General features: G+C 45.8%; 1 pseudogene; it reads right to left on the reverse strand.

The window, feature by feature from the left end:
* Nucleotides 1-4,115: 4,115 nt before the first annotated feature.
* On the reverse strand, nt 4,116-10,083 carry LOC110505704 (annotated as a pseudogene).
* Between the last annotated feature and the right edge of the window lie 387 nt (nt 10,084-10,470).

Below are 10,470 nucleotides of genomic sequence, written 5' to 3' on the forward strand. Positions count from 1 at the left end.
TAGGCAGGTAGCGAGGCAGCTGGGTAGGTAGCCAGGCAGATAGTCTGGCATGCAGGTAGCCAGGCAGGTAACCAGTAGAGAAAAGTAGCAAAAATCAGATTGAGGTGTTTGTTTCTTTGAGCTCATTCCAGCTTTACTTTATCTAGTTTCACATCTTATAACAAGTTTGGCCAGGCCAAAAGAAAACCTTATATAATAACTTTTAAATCTCAAATGGGGTTGCTGAGTAAATGGAGGATGAATAAATACATCGAAATGATGGTGCCACTTCACACAAAGCGCCCGGCGATACAGGTGACATGATCGTCTCTGGCTCGGCCCTGTGGGCATCAAAGTTTAAACAGCGCTAGACAACAGAGTTAGATTCATTACTACATACACCCTGGTCCAGTTAGCACCACTCGGTACATTTTTAATAAAGTGGGAATATGGAGAGGAGAAGCGAGGGGACATAGTGCTTTGGTAGAGGTACACACTGCCACATGTTCACACAGGGGGAAGGAACACTTAGTATACCATGTCTGGAGGTTAACCTGATATTATATCCATGCCAATAAACGTCTCTGAGCTCTGCTGGTGGAAGAGGAAGATTCTGGGTACAAGTTGCCTGCGCAGATCTAGGACCAGCTAGCCCCCCTAAAGATGTAGGACCAGCTAACCCACTTACAGATCTAGAACCAGCTAACCCACCTAGAGATCCAGGACCAGCTAACCCACCTACAGATCAAGGACCAGCTAACCCACCAACATATCTAGGACCAGCTAACCCACCTAAAAAATCAAGGACCAGCTAACCCACCTACAGATCTAGGACCAGCTGACCCCCCTACAGATCTAAGACTTGCTAACCCACCTACCGATCTAGGACCAGCTGACCCCCCCTACCAGCTAACCCATACAGATCTACAGTAAGACCAGCTAACCCATACAGATCTACAGTAGGACCAGCTAACCCATTTAGATCTAGGACCAGCTGACCCCCCCCTACCAGCTAACCCATACAGATCTAGGACCAACTGACCTTGGGATCCACATTGAGCGGTATCATGACAGAAAGCCAAACCACAGGGGATATTATTTTTTTATTTGAGCTTTATTTAACTAGGTAGGCCAGTTGAGACCGAGTTCTCAAATTTCGAACTGCGAAATGGCCAAGATAAAGCAAAGCAGTGAGACACAAACACAGAGTTACACAGGGGATAAACAAACGTACAGTCAATAACACAATAGAAAAGTCTAAATACAGTGTGTGCAAATGTAGTGGGGGGTAAGGCAATAAATAGGCAATAACTAGGCCATAGTACAATTTAGCATTAACACTGGAGTGATATATGTGTAAGTAGAGATACTGGGGTGCAAAGGAGCAAAATAAATAAATAACAATATGGGAATGAGGTATTTGGGTGGGCTATTTACAGATAGGCTGTGGAGAGTTTACAGTCTAACCAGACACCTAGGTATTTGTAGTTGTCCACATATTCTAAGTCAGAACCGTCCAGAGTAGTGGTGCTAGACGGGCGGGCGGGCGCGGGCAGCGATTGGTTGAAAAGCATGCATTTAGTTTTACTTGCATTTAAGAGCAGTTGGAGGCAACGGAAGGAGAGTTGTATGGCATTGAAGGGCCAGAAGTATACAGAATGGTGTCGTCTGCGTAGAGGTGGATCAGAGAATCACCAGCAGCAAGAGCGACATCATTGATATATACAGAGAAAAGAGTCGGCCCGAGAATTGAACCCTGTGTCACCCCCATAGAGACAGACAACAGGCCCTCCGATTTGACACAATGAATATCTGAGAAGTAGTTGGTGAACCAGGCGAGGCAGTCATTTGAGAAACAAGGCTGTTGAGTCTGCCGATAAGAATGCGGTGATTGACGGAGTCGAAAGCCTTGGCCAGGTCAATGAATACGGCTGCACAGTACTTTTATCGGTGGCAGTTATGATATCGTTTAGGACCTTGAGCGTGGCTGAGGTGCACCCATGACCAGCTCGGAAACCAGATTACATAGCGGAGAAGGTACGGTGGGATTTGCCATAACCAATAGGATGAATTTGAGACTATGGCTGTCAAGGTATTCTGGAGTCTAGAGATGCCCGTCATGCTCTTCTACCACAGTAAAATCAAATAAATAAAACACTGAGAGGCATTCAGGTGTGATGGGTTTTCCTAAGGTTAATGGAACGTTAACGAGAACAGGTCAGGTCTCTGAGTGTCACCATGACAACCCCACTAGACCTCAAGGGCTGGAGGTTAAGGGTGAGGAGAATGGTGTGTGACATGAGTTTGTGAGTGTGTATAGGCGGGGTGTGGGTGTCTGTGTGTGACGGTGGGAAATGTATGTATATGCATGCACTTCTTTGTGTGTGTGTGTGTGTACGCCTGTGTGTGTACAGATGTCCATGTGTGTACCAGCCTACCTTCCTCGATGATGCGGTTCTTGTCGTCCAACATGCCCTGCACCTCGCAGCCACTCACGTAGGCCAGGCCTGTCTGCTCCACAAAGGGCTGGCGCCGGTCGAGGCGCGTGCCGAAGGGCAGATTGGGCCAGACCGTGACCAGAAAGCAAACGTCGTGCTTCCGCAGCCCTGGGAGTAGGAGAGCGAAAACTCCCTGTCAGCGCTCGGCTGATCTTTAAAACATGAAGCTCTAATTATACAATGGGGAGGGGTGATGAGGGAGGCAGACAGGGAGAATCACATCACACACCTCTCAACTGAAAGACAAAAAGAAGGAGAATGTGAACCCGTAAAAGAGGTGTGGAGGTGGGAGAGAAAGGGAGGGTGATTCTGGTAGCACTAGACTATCCTGACATTCTCCTGCACTCGGAGGTTCGCTATGTGTTGAAGAGCAGACTCCTTTAGTAAATCTACAGATTAAAAAAATTATCAATCCACTAATTGACGAGCAAAGCATTTTCCATGTCTCTTACTAGCTTATTTTTTGCTACAACTTACACTGAGTGTAAAAACATTATGAACACCTTCTCTTTCTATGACAGACTGACCAGGTGACCAGGTGAAAGCTATGATCTGTTATTGATGTCACCTGTTAAATCCACTTCAATCAGTGTAGATGAAGGGCAGGAGACAGGTAAAATAAGGATTTTTAAGTCTTGAGACATGGATTGTGTATGTATACCATTTAAATGGTGAATGGGAAGACAAAAAATTGAAGTGCCTTTGAATGGGGTATGGAAGTAGGTGTCAGGCGCACCGGTTTGAGTGTGTCAAGAAGTGCAACACTGCAGGGGTTTTCATACTCAACAGTTTCCATGTGTATCAAGAATGGTCCACCACCCCAAGGACATCCAGACAACTTGACAACTGGAGGAAGCATTGGTCAACATGCCTATCTGTGGAATGTTTATGACACCTTGTAGTCCATGCCCTGACGAATTGAGGCTGTTCTGAGGGAAGAAGGGGGTGCAACTCATTATTAGGAAGATGTTCCTAATGTTTTGTACACTCCGTGTATACAATCTCTTGGTAGCTACAGTCAGCCAGTGTTATATGGTTTGATATGCTCATGGTAAAACAGAAAATCAATGCCAGGGAGGATGACACCACATGGTTAACATTATCTACAGCAGCCCTGCTGTACCCGTTGGGAGAAGAAGATGAGGAAATAAAACACTGAAGCTAAGTGATCAGGGCTGGTAGGAAACAACATGTCTACAGGCAGACACAATGTTAGAGGGGGTGGGGTCACAGGTTAAAGTATAGCAGGTTTGGACAGATGGTCTGGATCGACAGACTTCATGGAGACATACAGTGGGGCAAAAAAGTATTTAGTCAGCCACCAATTGTGCAAGTTCTCCCACTTAAAAAGATGAGAGAGGCCTGTAATTTTCATCATAGGTACACTTCAACTATGACAGACAAAATTAGAAAAAAAATTGAGAAAATCACATTGTAGGATTTATAATGAATTTATTTGCAAATTATAGTGGAAAATAAGTATTTGGTCACCTACAAACAAGCAAGATTTCTGGCTCTCACAGACCTGTAACTTCTTTAAGAGGCTCCTCTGTCCTCCACTCGTTACCTCTAGACACCTGTCCACAACCTCAAACAGTCACACTCCAAACTCCACTATGGCCAAGACTAAAGAGCTGTCAAAGGACACCAGAAACAAAATTGTAGACCTGCACCAGGCTGGGAAGAAGGGAGTGGGATCCACGAAGAGAGAGGGAGGGAGACAGAGTGCACGAGAAAGGAGAACAAAAGACAGAAAACTAGACGGTATATCAAGGGAATGCTGAAAGGTAGAGAAGAGAGAGGGAGAGCAGGGGATTGAGAGATGGCACAGCCATGTGCCTTCCCACTCGTGTTTGATGTGGTCTCGTACGTTGAGGTTGACAGTGATGGCTTAGCTACCTCCACGATGGAGAAGGCTGTGATGTCTGAAACTTCCTGGCTGGCCCCCAAACACCACACTCTGACTGCCTAACGGAAGACAAGACAGCAGGAAAACCCACAAACACCACACTATCATACTACGAGCGCCTGAAAATGTCATAGAAATTTAGTTATGAGTGAGACAAAAATGATAAATTCTAAGTAAACAGAAATGTGGGAACATTTTCTTACCATCAGTTATGTGTGTGTGTGTTCTCTGCTCACCATGGTTTCATGCGAGTCACAACATCGTCCACGTCATGTTTAGTCTCGTAGGTGGACTCCAGACGGAACAGGTTGAAGTTTCTCAGCAGGCAGTCGTGGAGGGTCAGGAACTGCAGGTTCCGTTTAGGAAGAGCCAGACAAACTGGAACACAAGGGTTAAACATAGAGACATGACAAAATAATCCTCTGTAATTGATGTCATTGGTATTGATCTATTTACCTACCTATTTCAGTGTAACATAAACAGGACCCCGAGTTTTCTATGACCAGGAACAACTCGGTAGCTATGTGACAGGGACAATCCCTTCGATATAACAGCTGCAGAGTAGACTAGAATGCTAATTTACACCTGTAATCTCTTGGAAGGCTAAAACAGTTAAGATAGCCTTATAGACGTCGATAGGCTCATGGATTTCAATGGGATTACAGGGTTTGTAGGCATCTTAGCCTGTGAAGGTGCCCCTGCTAGCCTAAAGAGGATTGCCCATTAAGAGGGTGCCAGCTCACTGCCTCTGTGGTGTGGGATAACACAGCAGGGTGTGTGTGCGAGACGAGTTTGCGCAGAGACACAGTAGACAGACACACACCTTCACCAGAATAGTACTCATTCGGGACTATGTTCTCATCCAGATAATCTCCTCCGTTGGCTAAAGAGGCATCTGGTTAAGTTGCTCGATCTGGGAGATTCGTCTCTCATGACGAGACACCTGTTAGTGTGAGAGAGGGAAGAAAGTGAGACAGAAAGAGAGAGAGAGAAAGAAAGACATTGGGTGAATGCACCATACCCCCCACTCTTACCCTCCCCTCACTCACTTGACAGTGGTATTAAAAACAAAGTTTTGTAAAAATATTAATGTCAGATGCATCACACTACTTCACCGTCTGTCATGACAACCCCTTCATTAGAGACCATATCTCTCATCCAGTTTGGCTTGCACCTCTTCAGTGAGCCTGCAGGCTGTTTTTTTTAGGTCAGGGGCCTAAATGTAGTAGCATCCCTGATGGTTGTGTGCCAAATATGATGCAGAAGTCTATATAATCCCTGTGTTTAATATGTGATCAGTCAGGCACTAGCCGCCATGCTAAACTAATCCTGTTATACTGCGTGTTCCCTGCCAGTTACTACCTAACCCAGGGTTTTGTCACAGTCGTCCATCTTGTTACACCGCCGTGTTCCCTGCCAGTTACTATCTAACCCAGGGTTTTGTCACAGTCGTCCATCTTGTTACACCGCCGTGTTCCCTGCCAGTTACTATCTAACCCAGGGTTTTGTCACAGTCGTGCATGTTGTTACACCGCCGTGTTCCCTGCCAGTTACTATCTAACCCAGGGTTTTGTCACAGTCGTCCATCTTGTTACACCGCCGTGTTCCCTGCCAGTTACTACCTAACCCATGGTTTTGTCACAGTCGTCCATCTTGTTACACCGCCGTGTTCCCTGCCAGTTACTATCTAACCCATGGTTTTGTCACAGTCGTCCATCTTGTTACACCGCCGTGTTCCCTGCCAGTTACTATCTAACCCAGGGTTTTGTCACAGTCGTCCATCTTGTTACACCGCCGTGTTCCCTGCCAGTTACTATCTAACCCATGGTTTTGTCACAGTCGTCCATCTTGTTACACCGCCGTGTTCCCTGCCAGTTACTATCTAACCCATGGTTTTGTCACAGTCGTCCATCTTGTTACACCGCCGTGTTCCCTGCCAGTTACTATCTAACCCAGGGTTTTGTCACAGTCGTCCATGTTGTTACACCGCCGTGTTCCCTGCCAGTTACTACCTAACCCAAGGTTTTGTCACAGTCGTCCATCTTGTTACACCGCCGTGTTCCCTGCCAGTTACTATCTAACCCAGGGTTTTGTCACAGTCGTCCATCTTGTTACACCGCCGTGTTCCCTGCCAGTTACTATCTAACCCAGGGTTTTGTCACAGTCGTCCATCTTGTTACACCGCCGTGTTCCCTGCCAGTTACTATCTAACCCAGGGTTTTGTCACAGTCGTCCATCTTGTTACACCGCCGTGTTCCCTGCCAGTTACTATCTAACCCAAGGTTTTGTCACAGTCGTCCATGTTGTTACACCGCCGTGTTCCCTGCCAGTCACTATCTAACCCAGGGTTTTGTCACAGTCGTCCATGTTGTTACACCGCCGTGTTCCCTGCCAGTTACTATCTAACCCAGGGTTTTGTCACAGTCGTCCATGTTGTTACACCGCCGTGTTCCCTGCCAGTTACTATCTAACCCAGGGTTTTGTCACAGTCGTCCATGTTGTTACACCGCCGTGTTCCCTGCCAGTTACTATCTAACCCAGGGTTTTGTCACAGTCGTCCATGTTGTTACACCGCCGTGTTCCCTGCCAGTTACTATCTAACCCAGGGTTTTGTCACAGTCGTCCATGTTGTTACACCGACGTGTTCCCTGCCAGTTACTATCTAACCCAGGGTTTTGTCTTAGTCATCCATCCGGGACTGGTAGAGAGGTACATAGATCTAAAGACTGTAGAACCCTGATTGAGACTAATACCCATCTCAGACAGTTATTGCAAAATGAAGCAAAAATTCCATAATGAGGGATAAAAAAATCCACTGCAATGTCGGTAATCTAAATAGGAAATTATTATTTCAAGAGTGGGTGGCTCATGGCTTTGAGGAATTATGTAAATAACCCCAAGAACAGTGATAGCTAGACGCTCAGTAGCACTCTGAACAGCTCATCCTCTCATTCCCCAGGTTTAATTACAGACTTTCTCTGCAGTGTGTCTGTGGGACCTGCTCTGCTCCATCCTGCACAGCTCAGCTCTACACAGCACATCTCTAAACAGCACATCTCTACACAGCACAGCTCTACACAGCACAGCTCTACACAGCAGATCTCTAAACAGCACAGCTCTACACAGCACAGCTCTACACAGCACATCTCTACACAGCACATCTCTACACAGCACATCTCTACACAGCACATCTCTACACAGCACAGCTCTAAACAGCACATCTCTACAAGCCTCTGGCACCGGCGACCAAACAAATAATGCATAATACCAAAGTGGAATCTGGAGATTTTCGGTTGCTCAGGGCAACCCAGGGCCACGCAAATGAGTCCCCTGACGATGGCTCAGGGAACAATCTAATCAGCTAATTATTGAAAAGCTTCTCTTCAGTGGTGGGGCAGAGGAGAGGAGGACTAGAGAAGACTTGAAGTGGGTAATTACAGCAGTAGGGACAGAGCAGGTCAGTGGATGGACTGGTCGCATGGTGATGGGGGGTTATGGGGATGAGACTTGTTAACAACACACTGTATGCCTGCTTATAGGAGGGACTAAGGGTGGGTGGGTTTGGGGAGCAAATCAGATCAACAGTGGTGTTTTTTCCTAGGATAAGAGAAACCTTAGTGCTCTTTCCTCATTAGTCTCTCTCTACCTCCCTCTCCTCCACTTCATCCACTCCATCTCTATCACCAATGTTGAGCCCTAATTGGATTCAAAGGCAAATTCAAGGGCGGAGAGGAGTGTGTGTGTGTGTGGGGTGGGGGGGGGGGGGGGTTGCATACTGTATGTACTCCAAAAGCATTAATTAATGTATTTTAAACGAGCCACGCCAACCCTATTATGATGCTATGCTCTCTGGGCGGTTATTGTTCCGCAAGCCAACATATCCTGACTTTGCTTCGGTTTAGCCAAGCCGTAAATAGAGGAGGGGTTCTCTAACCATAGATCTAGGATCAGATGAAGCTTCCCCAATTCCCACATTTTAAGCATTAGAACGATGAAATACATATCTGATCCCCTATCAGCGGTTAGGGACAACATCTCCCCGTTTCGAAACAGCACCTACCAGCAGCTCCAGGAGGACCTCTTTCTCAATGGTGGTGTCCTGTCCCTCTGCCAGCTCTGGTAACAGACATAGGTACGAGGCCACCCGGTGGAGAGTGTTGGGACCGTAGGGAGAAAAAACAACTTCAGCATATTTTACATTATGAACTATGAACTTCCAATTCATGTGTATTTTCTTTGAGCATCATGGTTATATTTTTTGCAACACTTTTTTATTGAAATAAATAAATGAAATGAAGACCCAAGGGTAAAAACGCACCATGCAGATTATGTTTTTCTGAGGAAAATGATCCTATTTCAAAGTCGCTACCTTTCATCTGACAATATGAAAAGTGTCCCATTCACCTAAGACACAGATTTTCTTAAGTCCTGTGCTGGTAAGCATTGCGATGTACTGTACGCTAGTCCTCGTGTTTTCCTACTCTGCCCTGCTAACTAAGGCCACTGCAGTCCTGCACTGTCAGCATGGTGTGTACAGGGGCTGGGGCCGCATCAATGCGACGGGATTATGAAAATCCAACCGCATCTCCATTTCTCAGAGCTGAAGCAGAGGCTGCTGTCTGAATAGAAGGCTGTTTTAATCAGACAGATGTGACATGTGCCACCATGACACAGACAGGGGTTGGTATAGAGTCCTATTCAGACAGACCGGGAGATGTGTCATTGTAGGCAGCAGTGTGGCCAGACCCGTGATGCCATGTTTAGTTTGACCACATGGGTCTGGGGTTTTGCTGACCATGCAGTTGGTCTGTCTAGGGACTGGCATAGGTCACGTTGCTGTACTGTACTCCATGACAAAGCTAAAATAGCTGCTTCCATTGAGTCATTAGGGAGATGAGGCTGGACGCAGGACAGATCTGAGAGCTGTTACTTTTTGTTAGGGCCATGAGCCCACTAGCCTGCCTAATTGTAATTTTATCTCCACCAAATCTCTAGCCAGACGACACGCAATGAGGAGTTCTTAAAAATGAAAGAGAAAAATACTGTGTGTGTGTGTGTGTGTAACGCCCTGCCTGTGAGGGTTTCCGTTAGGAAAATGTGGTGCCGGACATTTGACCGGCAGCATTTACATTTACTGGACATTTTATACATTTACTGGACCCATATGCATTGGGTTCATAACCTGATTAGGGGTCCACCCATGGTGCTCAGAATGACAGAGCTCACAGAACATGCCATTTGAGGATACAAGGATACGCGGTCCTTCTTACCGAATTCTGATGCCCACTTTGAAGAAGTTAGAATAACTGTCCACACATACTTTTCCTCAGCCAATATGACTAGTAATGAACAGCAAAATCACTAGTCTGTCAATCTACTATCCCCCATAGTAGGAAAGTTTAACTACTTTATTGGTTAGGTTGTCAAGAAATAAATGGTCTATTTAAACTGACACTGGGACAGTTGTGGGACGATAGATCCCAAATTCATAAAACCAATAGGCCTAGGCTACATAAAAAAATCAATCAAAGAGTCTGACGCAACAAATCAGAACGCGTCGCTGGAAATGTTGATAAACTATTATTTCTTCACATTACACAGTGCATTCAGAAAGTACTCATACCCTTAACCTTTTCACAGTATTCTACGTTACAGCCTTATTCTAAAATGGAGTAAATACAACTATTTCCTCATCAATCTACAGAAAAAAAAACAGAAATGCCTTATAAGTATTCAGATCTTTTGCTATGAGACTGGAACTTGAGCTCAGGTGCATCCTGTTTCCAATGATCATCCTTGAAATGTTTTTACAACTTGGAGTCCATCTGTGGTAAATTTGATTGATCAAACATGATTTGGAAAGGCACACACCTGTCTATATCTGTCTATAAGGTCCCACCGTTAACAGTGGATGTCAGAGCAGAACCAAGCCATGAAGTCGAAGGAATTGTCCATAGAGCTCAGAGACAGTATTGTGTCGAGGCACAGATCTGGGGAAAGGTATAAAAAAAATATCTGCAGCACTGAAGGTCCCTAAGAACACAGTGCCCTCAATGGAAGAAGTTTGGAACCGCCAAGACTCTT

This window comes from Oncorhynchus mykiss, chromosome 25, assembly GCF_013265735.2.
Source record: "Oncorhynchus mykiss isolate Arlee chromosome 25, USDA_OmykA_1.1, whole genome shotgun sequence".
NCBI lineage: Eukaryota > Metazoa > Chordata > Actinopteri > Salmoniformes > Salmonidae > Oncorhynchus > Oncorhynchus mykiss.